General features: G+C 40.0%; 1 gene segment (V, D, J or C); it reads right to left on the bottom strand.

The window, feature by feature from the left end:
* Positions 1–22,208, bottom strand: part of LOC113592095 — a 51,646-nt gene that overhangs the window by 14,187 nt on the left and 15,251 nt on the right.

Here is a 22,208-nt window from a genome sequence, read left to right on the forward strand (position 1 = left end):
GGCAGTTGTGTGAATATGAAGCACTGTGCATTTTGGCTGCACAGTAATAAACAGCAGAGTCTGACTGTAGGAGGTCAGAGATGGTCAGATTTCCTTCCAGTGTGGATTTTCTGTTGAGCTTGAATCTGTTTTTAAATCCATCTTCATAGTTTGGGTCACTAGATGCATAGCCAGAGATGACCAGGGAAAAAGAGGTACTGCCATGCTTTTGCTGATACCACAGCATGAACGTTAAGCTGGTGTCATCATGCCTGCACTTGATTGTTATTTGTTGTGATTCGTTGGCAAATAATGATGAGATCTGTTGAATGTTAGCACAGTGTACTGTCCCTGATAAAGGAAAAAAATAGTTTTCAACAAATAGTTTTCAGAATTTCAAAATAATAAAAAATTACAAAATTATTATAAAAAAAATCCACACATTAATCATTTAAGGACATCATACCTAATAACCAAATAAAAAACACACACAGTCCACTCGTAGCAGACATCCTTCTGATACACAGCTTGATTGACAATCACCATTTTAGCACATGCAGTGTACCTGTCACGGAACGCTCCACCCCCCCATGAGTCACGTGGTACGGCCTGCTGCGTGCAGGGGGTTTGTTTGTTTGTTTGTAGAGAAACCCTCCGTGAGGGCGCCCACCTGTACAGGGTTTTGACGTTAAGTTTTTGCATGTCTATTTAAACCGCTGTCAGTGCGCACCTCTTCATTGGTCATTGTCAATATTAATGTTAAGGTAGCATGCGTATGTAAGTCAGTTGTCATCGTTGTGTAGACAGTCTGTGTTAAACATTCACTTTGTGTAATACTGTTCAGACATGTTTATGTTCAATGTTTTGTTCTGTGTGAGTGCCCTGTTAAATGTTATTAAATGTCTCACAAAGTTGAGGGAGTCTGCGCATCCTGTTTTATGCCATTCGGCACTCGGGCCACACGTTACAGAATGACCAACCACCACAGGACGCCAGCTCCCGCGGCTAAGAGCGGACTTCCTAGCGGGAGGTGCATGGGCACCCCCTGCACTGCTGCCTGGATCCCAGGAGATTGGGGAGAGGACCGCGACTGGTGTCCACTCCGGAGGTGGAGTGGAACACCCCCAGAAATTTCTTGGGGGGGCCTACGGCTATCGAGCCTGAGCCACAGAGGACCGATGTGCCACACAACCAGAAAAAGGGTGGGAGCCAGCGGGATCCCCAGAGGGCAGAGCTGTAGCCCGAGTCCCTTCCAGTCAGTGGACTCACCAGCGAGACTGGAAGGGTCTGCCCAAAGCCTCGGAAGCATATTGCATTTGGAATGCTCCTAAAGCGCCAGGATTAAGGAGGACTGTTCAGGGGAGAAGCACGTCTGGAACCGGGGCGGACGTGCACCCCCACGTTTCCGTTGAGGCCGGGGACACATTTACAGCCCCTGCGCTGACTGCAGGCGCTGCAGCACAGTCTCTTAAGTGTGTGTGTGTGGAGGCGTTTTTGTTTGTGTATGTTTGTGTCTTCTGTGTGTGTTTAGACGCATCACATTGCGGGGAGAGCGTCTGACTGACCCGAAAGAGGCAGGCACTATCCCTTTCTCCCTGGCTGAAGGTCTCCCAGATGAGAGATTCCTGGCCCGCTTTGTGTTGGTTGGGCACTGGGCATGGCCGTACTGTGTCTGTTTGTGTGTACGGCAGCCTGGAGTTTGCTATCCTGGAAGGGGAGGCGTCGGAAGCCGCGCCTCTAGGGAGGGATCACTGTCGAGGACTGCTCCCCCCGTTACGTGGAGCGAAACGGACTGCCCCGAGAGAGGCAGGGTCTCTGCTTCTCTCCCTCGCTTAGAGAGGACTCCCGGGCTCCCTGGCCCGCCTTGTGTTAGGTGGGCACCGGGCATTGCTGTGCGGTTTCTGTGTGTGCACGACGTCCTGGGTTTCGCTGTCCGAGCATTGGACGCTTCGGGAGCCGCGCCCCTTGGGAGGGGGTTCTGTCACAGAACACTCCTCCCCTCACGAGTCATGTGGTACGACCTGCTGTGTGCAGGGGGTTTGTTTGTTTGTAGCCACACCCTCGTGAGGGCGCACCTGTACAGAGTTTTGACGTTAAGTGTTTGTAGGTCTATTTAAACCGCTGTCAGTGTGCACCTCATTGTTGGTCATTGTCAATATCAATGTTAAGGTAGCGTGTGTATATAAGTCAGTCGTCATCATTGTGTAGAGAGTCTGTGTTAAACATTCATTTTGTGTAATACTGTTCAGACGTGTTTATTTTCAATGTTTTGTTCTGTGTGACTGCCCTGTTAAATATTATTAAATGTCTCACAAAGTTGAGGGAGTCTGCATGTCCTTGTATGTAAGTCAGTCATGTATCCTGTATATGATTGTTTATTTCCAGTACAACAACAGCTGGGCTAAACTGTTCTCCTACCTTGTTGGTTAAAACATTCATGTTGAACCAGCTGTAGTCTGATCTTTGGTCATGTCTCCTACACCCAAACAGAATTACAGAAGAAATTGATTTTCAGTGAAATAACTACAGAGCACCTGAGGGTGGCTTATGGTTTTCATACCATCAGATAATAATCTTTAACTGTAAAATTAGAACACTAGAACCTGTGAGTTTCAGGGTTTTTAGTGAGCATGTAATTTTAACAAGAGCACTGTGCTTACTGGCAGCACAGTAATAGACAGCTGAGTCTGACAGCTTCAATTCAGAAATGATTAGATTTCCAGATAAAACAGTCTGCCTGGTCAGTTTGAACCTCTCAGTGAATGCAGTCTCAAGATTTGGTTCACTTGTGCTGAATCCATAGCCGATGAGGGTCAGATTTGTACTAGCTCTCTCCTGATGATACCATAACATTAATGTTAAGGTGCTGTCATCATGACTACACGTGATATTTGCTTTATGATTTTGGTGGAGTATCAGTTGTAGATCCTGTTCAAACTTTACACAGTCCACCAGCTCTGTAGAACAAGAGTGATGCTATTAAAAACAATCTAGCAAAAAACCCCCCAGCATATTCATTGAATGGTGGAAGAATAAAAATGCATATAAATTAGTTATGTATTATCATTAAAGAATCTTACTTGAATATATGATGAAGAAAATGACCAACCCAGCCGTAAATTCAAACATTTTTCTTAAACACTGTAGAAGAAAGTTACACTTCACTTCAACTATGTACACAAAAAGGAAGAGGTATGAATTAAAGAGTGAAAAGAATGAGAGATGGGCTGAGGGATAGTGAAAAAAAAGATAGTGAGAGAGAGAGAGAAAGAGAGAGAGAGAAAAACAATGCGATGTACATCATATTTCAGTAAGATGAGTTCTCCCTCTGTTGGTACACATCATAAATAAGTCTATATTATTCTGTACAGATGTGCTATTAGAAAGAGCAGAATATGTTTAAAGGCTCTTTCTATTTGAAGACAAATCTCACACTATATTGGCAAAAGTATACATTCAAAAGTAAACGTTCATCTGCCTTCGCATATGACATCCCATCTTAATCCATATGGTTTAATATAATGTCAGCCCACCCATTGCAGCTATAACAGCTTCAACTCTTCTGGGAAGGCTTTCCACAAGGTTTAGGAGTGTGTTTATGGGAATTTTTGACCATTGCTCCAGAAGCACATTTGTGAGGTCAGACACTGATGTTGGATGAGAAGGCCTGGCTCGCAGTCTCCTCTCAATTCATCCCAAAGGTGTTCTATCGTGTTGAGGTCAGGACTCTGTGCAGGCCAGTCAAGTTCTTCCACGCCTAATTCACTCATTCACATCTTTATGGACCTTGCTTTGTGCACTGGTGTGCAGTCATGTTGAAACAGGAAGGGGTCATCCTCAAACTGTTCCCACAAAGTTGGGAGCATGAAATTGTCCAAAATCTCTTGGTATGCTGAAGCATTAACAGATCCTTTCACTGGAACTAAGGGGCCGAGCCCAACTCCTGAAAACCAACCCCACACCATAATGCCCCCTCCACCAAACTTTACACTTGACATGATCCAGTCAGACAAGTACCGTTATTCTGGCACCTGCCAAACCCAGACTCATCCATCGACTTGCCAGATGGAGAAGTGTGACTCGTTACACCGGAGAACATGTCTCCACTGCACTAGAGTCCAGTGGTGGTGCGCTTTACACCACTGCATCCGACGCTTTGCATTACGCTTGATGTAAGGCTTGGATGCAGCTACTTGGCCATGGAAACCCACTCCATGAAGCTCTTTACGCACTTTTCATGAGTTAATCTGAAGGCCACATGAAGTTTGGAGGTCTGTAGAAATTGATTCTGCAGAAAGTTGTGCCTCAGCATCCGCTGACGCTGCTCTGTGATTTTATGTGACCTATCACTTCATGGCTGAGTTGCTGTCATTCCCAATTGCTTCCACTTTATTATAATATCACTGACAGCTGACTGTAGAATATTTAATAGTGAGGAAATTTCATGACTGGACTTATTGCACAGGTGGCATCGTATCATAGTATCACGCTGGACTTCACTGAGCTCCTGAGAGCGACACATTCTTTCACAAATGTTTGTAGAAGCAGTCTGAATGGTGCTTGGTTTTATATACCTGTGGCCATGGAACTGATTGGAACACCTGAATTCAGTGATGTGGATGGGTGAATGAATACTTTTGGCAATGTAGTGTACATTAGTTAACCATCATTAAACAGATCAGGAACATCATTAGAAGAGGACGAGCTGTGCTCTAATGCTGGTCCCACCTTGTTGGATAATGAACCAGCTGCACTTTCTTTATCTTTGCTCACATTTGTGAACCCTGGAGAAGCTGATACACCAAAACTGGATTACAGAAGTAACTGATGCAGGATTCTCAATGGTATAACTACAGAGGCCCTGATGGTGGCTTAATGTTTTCATACCATCAGATAGCAACTTCAAACTGTAACATTAAAACACTATATCCTGTGGGTTTCAGGGTTTTTAGTGATGCAGTCATTTTAAGCAGAGCACTGTGCTTACTGGCAGCACAGTAATAGACAGCCGAGTCTGAAAGCCTCAGTCCAGAGATGGTTAGATTTCCAAATAAAATGCCCTGCCTGGTCAGTTTGAACCTCTCAGTGAATCCAGTCTCAAGATTTGGTTTACCAGTGCTGAGGCCATAGCCAATGAGGGTCAGATTTGTACTATCTCTCTCCTGAAGATACCATAACATTGTAAGTAAGGTTTTGTCATCATGACTACATTGAATATTTGCTTTAGCATTTTGGTGAAGTATTAGTTTGAGATCTTGTTCAATCTTTGCACAATCCACCATCTCTGTTGAACAAAAGAGTGATACTATTCAAAAACAACCATACAAGCAACAACAACAACAACAACAAACCCAACATATTCATTGAATAATGGAACAGTATGCATAAAATTGAAGTTATGTATAATTATGTATCATTAAAGAATCATACTTGAATATATGATGAAGAAAGTGATCAGCCTGGCAATAAACTGATACATATTTCTTAAAAACTGAGAAACAAAGAAAAGTCACTTCATTTTATCTATTAACAGATAGAGCAAGAGGGTGTGAGATCAAGAGTGAAAGGAGTGAGAAACAGACTGAGACAGAGTGAAAAAAGTGATAGGGGAAGAGAAAGAGAGTGAGAGAGACACAGAGAGAGAGAGAGAGAGAGAGAGAGAGAGAGAGAGAGAGAGAGAAACAGAGAATGCAAAGTACAACATCAGTATTTCAGTCGGATGAGTTCCATCTCCCCCTGGTGGTAAACAACACAAATAGTTCTATACTATTCTGTACATATGTGATTATTAAGAAGAGCAGGACATGAGGAATTAAAGCTTCAAAAGGTCTGTAACTGCAGTACCAATGTTTAAATTGTTCTTTAATCACCATAAGTGTGGCTCATATTGCCCAGTTCCATCTGAAATGACATTATGTAGAATAATAATAAGAAACCATCTTATCCATCTGAAACCATCTAATAAGAAATCAACACAGAGTGTGTTTTTGTTCGTTTGTTTGGCTGTTTGGGGATTTGGTGAGGCTGTGGTATGAATGTGCAGCACTATTCATACTGGCAGCGTAGTAATAGACAGCAGTGTCTGACTAATGGAGGTCAGAGATGGTCAGATCAACTTCCAGTGTGGACTGTCTGTTCAGCTTGATTCTGCTTTTAAATCCATCCTAAGAATTTGGATGACCGAAGACATAGCCATAACTGATCAGGAAAGCAGAGGTAGAGAGAGAGAAAACATTTTATTCCAGTGCCACTCTTTTGCAGATACCTCACCATAAATGGTGAATTGATGTTATCATGCCTGCATTTGATTATTATTTATTGTGTTTCATTGGAGAGGATTATTGAGATCTGTTGAAGGTTAGCATAGTCTACTGTCCCTGCTAAAGAAAGATTGTTTTCAGACTAGAAAAAGGCCTAAAATTCCAAATCATTTACTATTTGAACGTTAGTCATTATAGCTAGTAACCAACTAAAAAGCAGCCCAAAGGCAGCACCCATCCTCCTGATCTACAGACTAAGTGACACTCTCACCCATTTTAGTACATGCATATTCCCTTTATACCATTGGTTAGAACTGGTGGGTGAGATGGTGATGGTGGTGGAAGTGTTAAGGAGTTGGTGTAGCTTCACAAATGAACGGTGAAACTTCTATATGCAAAGGAAGGGTCATACTTTGTGGGGGGAATTTAAATAACTATAATTTTTCCTTTTTTAGATACCTTGCTTGCCTAAGAATTCTAATGAAAGCTTATTCCAAACAAAACATCCAGGACACACCTATTATAACAACATTTGTTTCAGTTGTTGGCATTCAGCTGATAGTAAATATTTTCTTTCTTGTGATTTATTGTGGTGCAGTTATTGTCTGCCTTTCAAAATGTATTTGTACATTTTTGATGGCTTGATTCATGTAAATGGCTACTTCTGTCTGAAGACAACTCTAAAATGTATTAGTTAGCCACCATTAACTGTTACAGAACGCTCCCCTTTCCACTGTAACCACACCTATGTTGTTTAGCAGACACTTGTGCCTAGTTTAGACTCGTTATGTCTGTTTCTATTTTAACCCCTGCTGGTGTGCGCATGTCGGTCATTGCTCATATTGCCTTTGTTTATGCTAGTCGTATTTGTATTTGTTCACCGTTAACGTTATATGTGAGTGCCATTGTCTTTTACGTATGTTAATATATGTTATGTAAACAGTATTAGCTAAAATAATTTATAATCTTGCGATTTACTTAAATTCATGAAAAGGAGCGGATAAAGTCATAAAGTTAGAATGTATTTGAGTAATTGTGAAAATGAACAGCGAGTTGTCATTGGAATATTTCTAGAACAGCTGCAGTTTCTTTATCTTTGCTCACATTTGTGAACCCTGGAGAAGCTCTACACCAAAACTGGATTACAGAAGTAACTGATGGAGCATTCTCAATGGTATAACTACAGAGTGCCTGGTGGTGGTCATGGTTTTCATACCATCAGATAACAACTTCAAACTGTAAAATTAGAACAGTAGAACCTGTGGGTTTCAGGGTTTTTAGTGAGGCAGTCATTTTAAGCAGAGCACTGTGCTTACTGGCAGCACAGTAATAGACAGCCGAGTCTGAAAGCCTCAGTCCAGAGATGGTTAGATTTCCAGATAAATTATTCTGTCTGGTCAGTTTGAACCTCTCAGTGAATCCAGTCTCATAATTTGGTTCACCTGTGCTGTATCCATAGCCAATGAGGGTCAGATTTGTACTATCTCTCTCCTGAAGATACCATAACATTGTAAGTAAGGTGTCGTCATCATGACTACATTGAATATTTGCTTTAGCATTTTGGTGAAGTATCAGTTTGAGATCTTGTTTAATCTTTGCACAATCCACCATCTCTGTTGAACAAAAGAGTGATACTATTCAGAAACAACCATACAAGCAACAACAACAACAACAACAAACCCAACATATTCATTGAATAATGGAACAGTATGCATAAAATTGAAGTTATGTATAATTATGTATCATTAAAGAATCATACTTGAATATATGATGAAGAAAGTGATCAGCCTGGCAATAAACTGATACATATTTCTTAAAAACTGAGAAACAAAGAAAAGTCACTTCATTTTATCTATTAACAGATAGAGCAAGAGGGTGTGAGATCAAGAGTGAAAGGAGTGAGAAACAGACTGAGACAGAGTGAAAAAGTGATAGGGGAAGAGAAAGAGAGTGAGAGAGACACACAGAGAGAGAGAGAGAGAGAGAGAGAGAGAGAGAGAGAGAGAGAAACAGAGAATGCAAAGTACAACATCAGTATTTCAGTCGGATGAGTTCCATCTCCCCCTGGTGGTAAACAACACAAATAGTTCTATACTATTCTGTACATATGTGATTATTAAGAAGAGCAGGACATGAGGAAATTAAAGCTTCAAAAGGTCTGTAACTGCAGTACCAATGTTTAAATTGTTCTTTAATCACCATAAGTGTGGCTCATATTGCCCAGTTCCATCTGAAATGACATTATGTAGAATAATAATAAGAAACCATCTTATCCATCTGAAACCATCTAATAAGAAATCAACACAGAGTGTGTTTTTGTTCGTTTGTTTGGCTGTTTGGGGATTTGGTGAGGCTGTGGTATGAATGTGCAGCACTATTCATACTGGCAGCGTAGTAATAGACAGCAGTGTCTGACTAATGGAGGTCAGAGATGGTCAGATCAACTTCCAGTGTGGACTGTCTGTTCAGCTTGATTCTGCTTTTAAATCCATCCTAAGAATTTGGATGACCGAAGACATAGCCATAACTGATCAGGAAAGCAGAGGTAGAGAGAGAGAAAACATTTTATTCCAGTGCCACTCTTTGCAGATACCTCACCATAAATGGTGAATTGATGTTATCATGCCTGCATTTGATTATTATTTATTGTGTTTCATTGGAGAGGATTATTGAGATCTGTTGAAGGTTAGCATAGTCTACTGTCCCTGCTAAAGAAAGATTGTTTTCAGACTAGAAAAAGGCCTAAAATTCCAAATCATTTACTATTTGAACGTTAGTCATTATAGCTAGTAACCAACTAAAAAGCAGCCCAAAGGCAGCACCCATCCTCCTGATCTACAGACTAAGTGACACTCTCACCCATTTTAGTACATGCATATTCCCTTTATACCATTGGTTAGAACTGGTGGGTGAGATGGTGATGGTGGTGGAAGTGTTAAGGAGTTGGTGTAGCTTTCACAAATGAACGGTGAAACTTCTATATGCAAAGGAAGGGTCATACTTTGTGGGGGGAATTTAAATAACTATAATTTTTCCTTTTTTAGATACCTTGCTTGCCTAAGAATTCTAATGAAAGCTTATTCCAAACAAAACATCCAGGACATACCTATTATAACAACATTTGTTTCAGTTGTTGGCATTCAGCTGATAGTAAATATTTTCTTTCTTGTGATTTATTGTGGTGCAGTTATTGTCTGCCTTTCAAAATGTATTTGTACATTTTTGATGGCTTGATTCATGTAAATGGCTACTTCTGTCTGAAGACAACTCTAAAATGTATTAGTTAGCCACCATTAAACTGTTACAGAACGCTCCCCTTTCCACTGTAACCACACCTATGTTGTTTAGCAGACACTTGTGCCTAGTTTAGACTCGTTATGTCTGTTTCTATTTTAACCCCTGCTGGTGTGCGCATGTCGGTCATTGCTCATATTGCCTTTGTTTATGCTAGTCGTATTTGTATTTGTTCACCGTTAACGTTATATGTGAGTGCCGTTGTCTTTTACGTATGTTAATATATGTTATGTAAACAGTATTAGCTAAAATAATTTATAATCTTGTGATTTACTTAAATTCATGAAAAGGAGTGGATAAAGTCATAAAGTTAGAATGTATTTGAGTAATTGTGAAAATGAACAGCGAGTTGTCATTGGAATATTTCTAGAACAGCTGCAGTTTCTTTATCTTTGCTCACATTTGTGAACCCTGGAGAAGCTCTACACCAAAACTGGATTACAGAAGTAACTGATGCAGCATTCTCAATGGTATAACTACAGAGTGCCTGGTGGTGGTCATGGTTTTCATACCATCAGATAACAACTTCAAACTGTAAAATTAGAACAGTAGAACCTGTGGGTTTCAGGGTTTTTAGTGAGGCAGTCATTTTAAGCAGAGCACTGTGCTTACTGGCAGCACAGTAATAGACAGCCGAGTCTGAAAGCCTCAGTCCAGAGATGGTTAGATTTCCAGATAAATTATTCTGTCTGGTCAGTTTGAACCTCTCAGTGAATCCAGTCTCATAACTTGGTTCACCTGTGCTGCTAGAGCTATAACTGATCAGGATCAGATTTGTACTATTTCTCTCCTGACGATACCATAACATTCTAAATAAGGTGCTGTCATCATGACTACACTGGATGTTTGCTTGAGCATTTTGATGGAGTATCAGTTGTAGATCCTGTTTAAACTTTACACAGTCCACCGTCTCTGTAGAACAAAAGAGTGATACTATGAAAAACAAACAAATAAGCAGTGCATTCATTTAACACTGGGATAATGCATAACAAATGTGCAACATTATGTAAAGTTATACAATCATTAAAGAATCATACTTGAATATAAGATGAAGAAAATCACCAGCCCAGCAGTAGATTGATACATATTTTTATGTATGTAATTGTGGAAGAACAGAAAGAGAAAGAAGGATGGAGAATAAAATGGAGAGGATGGTAAATGAAAGAGAGAGAGAGAGCACGTGAGAGAGAGAGACAGAGAGAGAGAGCAAAAAAGAAAATCACTACTTCAGGTAGTTGAGTTAGATCTCCCACTGTTGGTTCATAACACAGATAAGAACTACATTATTCTTTAAAGATATGTGAGCTAATATGAACAGGACATAAAAATATAAAGCTTCAAACTCTTACGACTATTAATTACTATCACTGCTTTAACCATCACTAGTGGAGCTCATAGTCACTAGTTCTAAGAGACACATAATGTAGAGTAAAGTAAATGTCCATCAGATAAACCAAAGATACTCCTTGAGGACAGAACCAGAGGGTACGTTTTTGGTCCTGTGTAGGGATGCTTGATTCACATTTAGACTGCAGAGATGGCTGGGGTAGTTTGGAGAGTGTCATCATTACACTCTTACTCTCCTGTAGTTCCATCCATTACTGGTAACAGGTAAGCAGGCCTATCGGTATAATCAGGACGAAGCACCCTGACAGACTGCACCCCCTGGAGGACACTCTAGGTGGGTATGACCTCCTAGAGGGATCCAAGTACAGATGAGGTGGAGCAAGAAAGGACCCAAGTGCAGATGAGGGTAAGGTGACAAAAGTGGCGCAAGACAAACAAAAGATGAAACCACTACAGGGAAGAGGATTGAACTGAAGGAGCAGGGGGCACTAAAGTGCACTGTTCTGTCCACTGCACTGTGGAGCTGTTATGTAGGGTGGGGCTACCCGAGGGAGTTCAGGCAAATGAAAGCTAATTAGCTCCCAGCTCATGGCCTCCCTCTGGTGGTTGCCGGCTGGTGTTGCAATCCTCCCATTACATTACTGTAGTTCCACACATTAGGTTCCAATTATTGTGTATTTTAGTGATAAAGAATCATATGTTACCATATGATGTTATATGTTACTCTTTCCTGACTCACCTTCTGTTATGCAGTGTGTTTCACTGGCTAAGAGCGATGAGATCTGTTGAATTTTTACACAGTATGCCTTTCTTGTTGAAGAAAAATAGTGGGTAAATTGGGAAAAAAAATGACATGCAAGTATTACAATATTCCCTAGACACATAACACACTAACTATATATCTATGCAGTAAATGAAATTAGCTACTTTAAATTTTCCTAAGAAATATCTTACCATGTGCCATTTATCTAAGTGTGGTGTTATAAAAGTCTAGTCAATAGTAGGCCAGTTGATTAATTTCAGATTGCACTGAACTTCAGTTAGCCTTCTCCTCCCTTAAAAGAACCTATAGAACATTTTCTGTCTTCATAATACCACTCACATTCTTTATTTGAGTGTGTTGTTTTATCATATTCCCCTTTTTCCTTTTTTTCAGAGTAGGTAGGGGTGTGATTGTGTTTGTTTGTTTGTATGTGTATGTGTGTGTGTGCGTGTGCGCCTATTGGGAGGGGGTGTCATTAGGTGAATGTATGCCCTAATGTTTAACACAAACCATTGCACTACTGCTTTATAGTAGGAACTGCAATTTGCATTTCCCTTAAACCCAGAGGTTGAGGGAAACACATTTATCATGAACCACATCTCATGTAACCATGCAATGGGAAGCCTTACAATTGCCAACTGCTTGAGCAGAAAGTTAAAAAGAAACATTTTAATTAAACAAGCATGCATCACTCTACTATGTTAGTATGATAAAGTGAACATTATTACAATATTACTTATCCACTTCATTTTTACAGAAAAAAAAAAAGAAATGCTCTACAGTGAAATGTAATGTGGGATGAAGATCTAATCGAAATTCTCCCGAATTCATCTACATCTGGAACAGGTGAGGTCAGGAATGTTTACTGGACAGTTCAACCACACTGTTATGTCAGAAAACACATCAGGAGGCAGCTCATTTTTGGTGGCGTTCATTTACATATTAAAATATATCATTATATATGCATATGAGATTTCTGATTTCTTTTCATTTCATCCCATCCCATCTCACTCAGTTCAACAGTTTATCAATGTAATGTTTCTGTAGAATTATTTGTCATTGTATTACTATGATGTCTTCTCATGATCACAGACAAAGTATTGCAGTCTTCCATACTGATAAGGTATGTAATGCACATTGTATTGTAAATGTCAAGAAAGTTTATGCATACTTCTCAGTGCCATGATTACAGAGCAACTGAAATTCTTGCATTTATGCCATGAGCTAATCGTCTATAATTCTAATAACATTGCATCAGATCCTGTGGATTTTAGTGAGTAGAAAATTTTAAATAGAGCACTGTCCTTACTGACAACACAGCAATTGACAGTCGACTCAGACAGTCTCAGTTCAAAAACCACTGTCCAGATAAGGTGCCCTGTCATTTTCAAACATTGGTTTGTTTGTGCTGTAGCCATGGCTGACCAGGATTAGATCTGTTCTAGCTCTCTCCTGGAACCATGACAACACTGAATCTTTGCTATAGAAGTTTCATTAAGTATAGACCCATATGTTTTGACCCTCCATGTTAATTAAATATGATGAAAAGCATAGAAGTAAATCCATACACTTTTCTTAAGGATTTTGGACAGACTGAGTCTGATACAGAGGGGGAAAGGGGAAAAAAAACAAAACAAACAACAGCAAAAAAAAAAACAAACAAAAACCAAACACTTTATGAACATAGTGAGGTACAGAAAGGGAAAAGACGACTGAGAGAATGATAAACAGCAGAGTGTGCCTGGAAGGTCACACGTCCTTCCCATGTGGATTTTCTGATCAGTTTGATTCATGTTTTATTCTCATTTTTTTGGAACACTTCAACCTAAAATGTATACAATTAGGGCCATGGCTGTACGGTCACTCTTTTGCTGTTACCGTAACATCACAGATAAGCTATCATCATCATCATCATCATCATCATCATGATTACACTGCGTCGTTATATCGTCAGTTTCTTTGGCTAAAAGGAATGAGACCTGTTTAAAGCTCACACAAACTCCTCTTCCAGTAGAAATAAAAAAACAAAACAAACAAACAAAAAAAAACCCCAATCGTCATGTGAAAAATCACTTAGTTAATATTAGATAGTAGTAAAAGTGAATAATTAATATCTTACGTTGTAACGGTGAGCAGTAAGGAGGCGGACATATGTGGAGAAGAACAAATCCAGGGGCAAATCCAGAGTCGTAGTCGCTGGAGTAGTCCAGGGTCAGTTTACCGATGCAGAGATTACGAGGGAATCATGATAAACCAAATTCACACGAAGGCAAACGGGAAGCAGGCTATAACAGAGGCTAGGATAAACACGAACGCTAGGATAAACACAAAGGTACGGAGTCCAAACTTACATACATACAGATGCAGGTTTTCAAAAACATCCAAACATACACTAGACTTCCATACATACATTCAATAAATAGCCAAACAAAAAGGGAACAAGACAGGGATTAAATACTTGAACTTAACAAGACTAGAAATGAGGAACAGCTGTGAAAAACCAAACAAGGGGCGGAGAAAACGAAACTACAGAATGGAACCAAAACACACAAGACAGGGAAACCATGGAACAGGGAAGCTAGGAGGGACTAACAATACCCCAACCCCCCAAAGCACGCAACACCGGGGCACGCAAAAACAAGAACCACCAAAACCAAACAGAACAGACTATGAACAGGACTATGACGAGACACCAACAGGAACAGAACAGGCAAGACGCGGAGCTGAACATGGGACACGACAAGGAGCATGCACCGGAACAGAAGAGACCAAAGACACAGAAGCAAAAGACCCAACAGACACAGAAACCCAAGGAACAGGAGCAGAAGCTATGGATCCAGGGTGCACGGAGGTGTGGTTGCGGCGTTCAGAGGCGGGTCCGGGAGGTCCGGGGGTGCAGTTACAGCGTTCAGCGGTGCTGCAGGGAGGTCCAGAGTGATCAGTGGAGGCAGGTCCAATAGGTCCAGATGCTGGGAACAGGACAGGCGGCATCTCACATGCCGGGAACAGGAACTGGATCAGGACGAGTGGCTTGTGGGATAGCCAATGGTACGAATTAGCTGACCCTGGAGGAACACACAGATAAAGAATCCCCTCGGCATTTCCCAGAGCGCACACAGGCTATGGGGATCTCGCATTTGCACTTGAGCACCCACTGAGTGCCTAGAAACGGGTTATCTGAGCCTTCACTCCGTCTACTCATATCTTGCGCTGCAGGCTCCACTCTGCAGTGTTGGTCAAGATGGTTAGACTCTTGGTGCTTACCTGGGATCTCGTCATCAACAAAATATGTGGGATCCTGTTATTTCCAGGGATGACGAGATGCCCGTGTAGCTGCAGCAGCAGAGGATTTGCTGTCTTTGGAACGTGTAGAAAGAGCCGGAGATTCGTCCCAGCGGAAAAACCATCTCCCAGAGTCTCACTCTCTCGCTGCGTCCTTGTTAGACTGTTCATTCTGTGATGGTATGCAGTAAGGAGGCTGATACATGTGCGGAGAAGAGTGATACTTATTAGGGGCAAATCCAGAGTCGTAGTCATTGGCATGGTCCAGGGTCAGTTGACTGATACGGAGATTACGGGGATACATGATAAGCCAAAAACACATGAAGGCAAACAGGGGATGCAGGCTATAACAGAGGCTAGGATAAACACACAGGCATGGAGTACAAACTGACATACATACTAAAAAGGGTTTTCAAAAACATCCAAACATACACTAGACCTCCATACATACATTCAATGAACTGCGAAGACAAAGGGAATAAGACAGGGTTTAAATACTTGAACTTAACAATACTAGAAATGAGGAACAGCTGTGAAAAACCAAACAAGGGGCGGAGAAAACGAAACTACAGAATGGAATCAAAACACACAAGACAGGGAAACCATGGAACAGGGAACCTAGGAGGGACTAACCATAACATTACCACATTTCCAAACAAAACAAAATTTTCACCCAGTCCTCAAAGAGCACACGTCTTTCTGATACACAGCTTGAGTGAGAGTTTTTCTCACTTTAGGTCATGCACACTGCCTTAGTGTGCACAGTGTAGAGTGTGACAGTAAGAGAATTGGGGTTACATATGTAGATCAATTAATGTTTAGATCATCAGTAATGCTGAAACAGATCAGCTGTCTCACCTAACGTCATTCCCTTTCTCCTGTTTTCCTCTGCTCAACTCCACATTTTTTTGAGGAAGGAGAGAAAAACAAAGATAGGCTGGGGATAAGCAGAAGAAAACATTTCTGGATGCACCCTTAGCCTGCATCTATCAGGAAGCGAGGCCTGGTGCTTGAACTGGAAAAAGCTGTACCACAGTATTGCAATAATATTACCCTCTTCCATCTTGCTGCAAAAGGTCATGATCACTCACTAGCGTGAGCTCTTGCACAACTTATATGCAAGAAAGTGAGTTGTTGTGGATCTACCCTTGTCTGTCTCCCATGCCTTTTCGAGGTTAGATCAAATGTTAATGCTATGTGCTAATCCACGTTTATTCAACACAAATTCTATGTATGGACAAAAATTATATATAAGTAGGCTATCATTAAAAAGTGTCAATTTGTCCAGATACTGGCAGTTATACTGGTGATATACTCATGTATTCTGCTGTAATGTAGGATGCATAAGAATATAAGTGAAATTCTCTTCACTGCATTTATATACATTTGTAACAGATGACAGAAGAAGACTGCTGACATGGTTTTATTAAGACAGTTCTAAGCATGAAAAAAAAAATCAGTGAATTCAAGAAGCAGTTAATTTAGGTGGAACTACAAACATACAATTGTGCATACATGCAAGATCTTTTACTTACATATCACTCACATTGACAGTTTCTCCATATAACATGTTTTCTCCATATAACATTGACACTTATTACAAATGACTTGATGTCTATTTACTCAAGCACAAAAATTGTCTATAATTTTAAGGTATATATACTCTGTACATTGAATTGTATACTACAGAAGTACTCAACTGTATAAATGTGAAGCACCTGATGGTGGTTTATGACTTTCATATAATCAGATAATAATCTTTAACTGTAACATTAGAACAATAGATCCTATGGTTTTCAGTTTTTAGTGAGCATGTCATTTTAAGCAGCACAGTAATAGACAGCCGAGTCTGACAGCCTCAGTTCAGAGATGGTTAGATTTCCAGATAGAGTGCCCTGCCTGGTCAGTTCAAACTGCTCAGTGAATCCGGTCTCAAGAGTTGGTGTACCTGTGATGTAGCTATAGTCGATCAGGGCTAGCTCAGTGCTACCTCTCACTTGCTGGTACCAGAACATCCATGTTAAACTACTGTCATCATGACTACACTGAATTTTTGCTTTAGCAGAATGACTGACTATTACATGTGGATCCTGTTGAAAATGTACACAGTCTGCCATCCCTGTGGAATAAAAGTTATGCTATTAGTTAAAATTAAAAGAAAAAATGATATTTAATGAATAGGGAGAAAAATGTTTAACAGGTAAAATACACAAGAACAAGCCCAAAACTATGTGAGCAAGAGTGAGAGAGAGAGGGAGAAAAATACATAATCATTGGCTTAAAATGGAAAAGACAACAGATGTGCTTGAAGGTTTGAACAGAGACATCCCAAAACAGTAAAAGCTTCAAAAATATGATGACAAGAATTCCAGCATCTACCTTCGTGCAGAAAAGCCTTTTAATCCTTCTTAATGAAGTTCACAGTCACAAACACCACCAGATAAAACAAAAGTTGGTACACAAATACTCATCAGATAACAAATGTGAAATGCATAATAACCCTACTTTGCCCCAGAGGGTGTGTTTGTGTTCCTGTGAGTTTGGCTGTTTGGGGTTTTAGTAAGGCAGTCGTGTAAATGTGCAGCACTGTGCATTTTAGCAGCACAGTAATAAACAGCAGAGTCTGACTGGAGGAGGTCAGAGATGGTCAGATCTCCTTCCAGTGTGGATTTTTTGATCAGTTTGTACCGTTGATTATGTCCTTCCTCATATTTTGGATCATTGCGGCCATAAGTGTAGCCGATCAGGCCCATGGCTGTACTGTCAGTCTTTTGCTGATACCATAACATCATAGATAAGCTATCATCATCATGACTACAATGGATAGTTATGTTTTCTGTTTCCTTGGCTAAGCAGGATGAGATCTGTGTAAAGCTCACACAGCCTCCTCTTCCTGTTGAAGAAAAATCATTATTATGTTTGAAAAATCAATAATATTAAAAGTAATCTAATATTAAAAGTCAATATATATAAAGGACTTATTTTATTGCCTTTCAATAAAGTCATACCAAAAAACAAAACAAAGAACAGACATAATCCACAAATAGCACACATCCTTCTGATGCACACTTTGAGAGTCTGACTCACTTCAACACATACATTGCCTTTATACTACAATCCCATTCAGCATAGCTGTTTATACCACAAACAGACAGAGATACCATCAAGCAGCAGTGACATCATAAGGTAGGAAGTAACAGGTGATTAGTTTAGCAAGCCATAATCTTTATCCTTAGGAAGAAAAGAGTGAGCCGTCATTTTAAATTTGAGCTCATACATCTTACATAGCCAGAAAGAACAGGCTCCATCTTTTCCTTTTATTCTACACACAGATAATAATTTTTGTTTACGTATATATTTAGTTTTGCTATCTTCTAGTACTGATACCTTTATTTTATGTGACAGATATGTAAATTATGTCTGTTAAAGGTTTTTAAGTTTGTTTTTGGTGTACTAGCAAAAAATATTGTTTATACTTTATCAGGAGTCAATACTCATATACTGAGATAAACAAACTATAGGTTACATTTCAATTTGTGTTTTGGTTACACTGTTTTTTCAGCTACTGCACTGCTGGCAAAAGTTTGCCTTTTTGTGGCACAGACAGGTACGAACATTGGCTGCCTTTGAGTTTGTTTTTGTCCCGCAGTACACTGGTACTTATTCAGCGTGGAAACTAGCAGCACACAGAAAGATAGCATTATTGTCCTCTTTGACATCCACTGTCAGGGACCAGTTTTTCTACCCTGTACTCCAGATCTTGAAGCCAGTCTTGAAACCCTCTTCATAACTGGGACTAACAATGTATCTGGCTACTAACACTGGCTCTTTGCCACTGACTTGTCTGTATGTGTAATCATAGTCTGTGTCATTCTGGTAACAGTGCATATCCACTGAAGTGCCTTTCATAGTGGAGATGTATTTGGGCCACTGAGTGATCAACACACCTTCACTGGAGCCTAATACAGACAAAATGAGAAACATAAAGCTGGTCATAAGTAGACATTTAGTATGTTTATTTAAATGTGAACTGAAAAGGTGCTGAAAATGATTGCATACCTTTCAGTACAAAGAGCCAGAGGGCCAACATTCCAGTCAAAGAGCCAACATTCCAGTCATGCTGATCCTCATTTAACTTGAGTAACACCTGCTAATGAACTTTTACAGTTATAGTCAGTTCATCTTTAGCCACCTCTCACTACAAAGTTCATGCAACATCTGTTATTGATCTGGAGCACGCCAAACAGTGTGACATATTTCAGCTGACACTTCCTCTTTGCTTTGCTTTATCATCCCATGTTAAGGGGAATGATTTGGTGTGTCTTTTTTCTTTTTCTCCTGTCACTAATTTCTAGAATTTCTGTGGAGCAGAGGTGGAGCTTGGAGGATAAAGGCCACCTCCTACAGACGTTAGATGAGAGGATACTAGCACACTGGGGCTGGGGGTGGGGGGCTTCAAGTGTGCTTTGCAGGTTCTCTACGTGGATTTCCTGTGGATTTGGTTTTGAGTAAAACAAGATGAAACAGCAGCACTATAACTTGCGGGACTCACAGCACAGTAACAGATAGCAGAGTCTGAGAGTCTGAGGATATAAAGCTTAAAACTATACGAATAAGAGTAGTGTTTCTGCTTGTGTATGAGATGATGATGTTAGCCACCATTTTATCCTAAAAACAGTGAAGCAACGGTTGAAAACGGTTAAAAGTGTCTTAAAAACTATGTAAAAGTTTGGTTTTGGTTTTGAACCTGCAGTATTTGAAAATCTCCATCCATTACTTGTTAACCATTCATGTTGATCTTCCCATTAACTGTTAAAGAATTACATTTGTTGTGCCTCCAAGGCAAATATGCCTTTGAATAATTTTGAAATGTAGGTAAGGGGAAACCCCAGTCCTCTACACTGATGTCTCATGACATATCTCCCCTGCTACATCCAAGAGTAAGGAACTACAACTTCCATTTCTGTAGCAGTTTTGTTTCTCCATCATTTGCTGTTGTTTGTGGAATTCTAGTTGCATTATTTGCCTATTGAAGGGTTTTGAATTCAATAATAAAGTCAAGGTTGTCAATCCTGGGAGACCCCAGTCAGTCTGGATTGGGAGCTGCGTCTCCAGAACCACTGCGTCTCCACAGTCCTTTGGAGAAGTCTGCTGTTGTTCACTCTGCTGACCCACAACTGTGCAGCAATGCAACTTGAACCACATCATCAAGTTTGCTGTTGACATAACTGTGGTGGGTCTCATCACCAGGGATGACGAGTCAGCATACAGAGAGGAGGTGCAGCGGCTAATGAACTGGGGCAAAGTCTACAACCTGTCTCTAAATGTGGAAAAAACAAAAATGATAGTGACATCAGGAAAGTATGTGGTGATCACTGTCCAATCAATATTAATAATTCCTCTTTTGAAATTATTACAAGTGCTAAGTTCCTTGGTGTCCATCTAGCAGAGAACCTCACCTAGACCCCCAATACCATCTCCATAACAAAGAAAGCCCAGCAGTGACTTTACTTCCTGAGGAGGCTGAAGAAAGCTCATCCCCCTTCCATTTTTAAATTGACTTTATTAAGAAAATTCAACTCAATTCAATACAAACACTCCATCACAAAAACCTCACAAACAATATCCACTGGAGGACCCATCCCCCTTCCACCATCCTCACCATGTTCTACAAAAGAACAATAAACAGCATCCTGAGCAGCGGTGTCACTGCTTGCTGGAAGAATAGCACCATCTTGGACCGCAAGACCCTGCAGACAATAGTGAGGACAGACAAAAAGCTCACTGGGGTCCATTTAATAATAGCTACTGTGTTCTTAAATTAGTATACTGGATAATACCTCAGTGATTGCTGTATGCTATAAGCATATCTGTTAAAATATTACAACATGGTACAGCCTGAGTACATCCACTCGGTGACGTGCACTGGCCAGTGTTGCCATACATGTTATCTGCATTTTCATATTTATTGTCTACACTTATGTTCTTCTTTTGTGCAGCACCACTGTCCTGCACAAAAGTTATTTCATTTCACTGTATACCTGTATATAGCTGAAATGTCAATAAAACGCACCTTGACCTCTTGACTTAAAATTAAAAATACACAGAATAATATGTTAAGGTTAAACACAGCAATTCTATTTTCTATTTGATTTTGACTAAATTTCTACAAACTAACACATCAAAAACTAATAAGGAAATCAGAAAGTAACATCATAGGCCTAAAATATATGTGGAGAATACTACTGAGATATAGAGTCAGCTTGACGAATAAAGAACATGGCTGGTATTGCTCTCTGCAGCAACAGCACCTGGAGTTGCTTTAAGCAAGCACAGATAGTGTATGTGATAACTTTGATAAGTGTTTTTGAAGGAGACGGTGGGAAGTCATGGCACTGTGCATCCCTCACAGCACAGTAATAGACTGCACTGTCCATCGAGGTAAGGTTGGAGATCTGCAGTATCCCATGGCTTTTAGCATCTCCATAAATATGAAAGCGCTTCTCAAACTCCTTTTCGCTGTTGAATGTTGTTGTGTAGAGATATCCAGTAAGTTTCATTGAAGTGAGTTGCATAGTTTGTTGGTACCAGTAAAGGTAGAAATAATCTTTGTAAGTGTGTGAACAACTTAAGTTCACATTTTTTCCAGACACTGTGGCCACTGCAGTGGTCTGAACAATGTCTTTGCTAAATGAAACATCTTTGGAGAAGAGAAAAAAATAAAAATGTGATGTGTGATAGTATACTTACAGTAAATGCATTAATATCATGTATATACAATACTTTATTTTATATATATATATATATATATATATATATATATATATATATATATATATATATATATATATATATATATATAAATCTCACAGGTCAAATTGTAAACATTTCTACATCTTGCTAATACTCTGCAGGATCTACACAGGAATTACCTGTGACCCAAAGTAGTATAATAGGGAAAAACAGTATTTGAAGAGTCATCATGCTTCATGAATGTTGAACAGGAAGAAGCTGAAGGTAAAATGTGTTGCCACGTGTAACAGAATTGAGTGGTGTAGCATGTGTAGCTTGCATGTATAGCTCTTACACAACCGAGAGCAGTGATGACCTGCCCACTTTCTTTCTTTTTCCATTTGTTTCTTTAATGATTGCTTTGTCTCCTTCTTCAAAGTCTCATGAAATGGCTGCTCTTCTGAGGTAGAGCAGAAGGTGGGTTTTGTGATATGGTCACAGCTATAAGAAGCACTGTTCCGGTTTTGTCTCCTTCTTCAAAGTCTCATGAA

This window comes from Electrophorus electricus, chromosome 13 (genome assembly GCF_013358815.1).
Source record: "Electrophorus electricus isolate fEleEle1 chromosome 13, fEleEle1.pri, whole genome shotgun sequence".
Lineage (NCBI taxonomy): Eukaryota > Metazoa > Chordata > Actinopteri > Gymnotiformes > Gymnotidae > Electrophorus > Electrophorus electricus.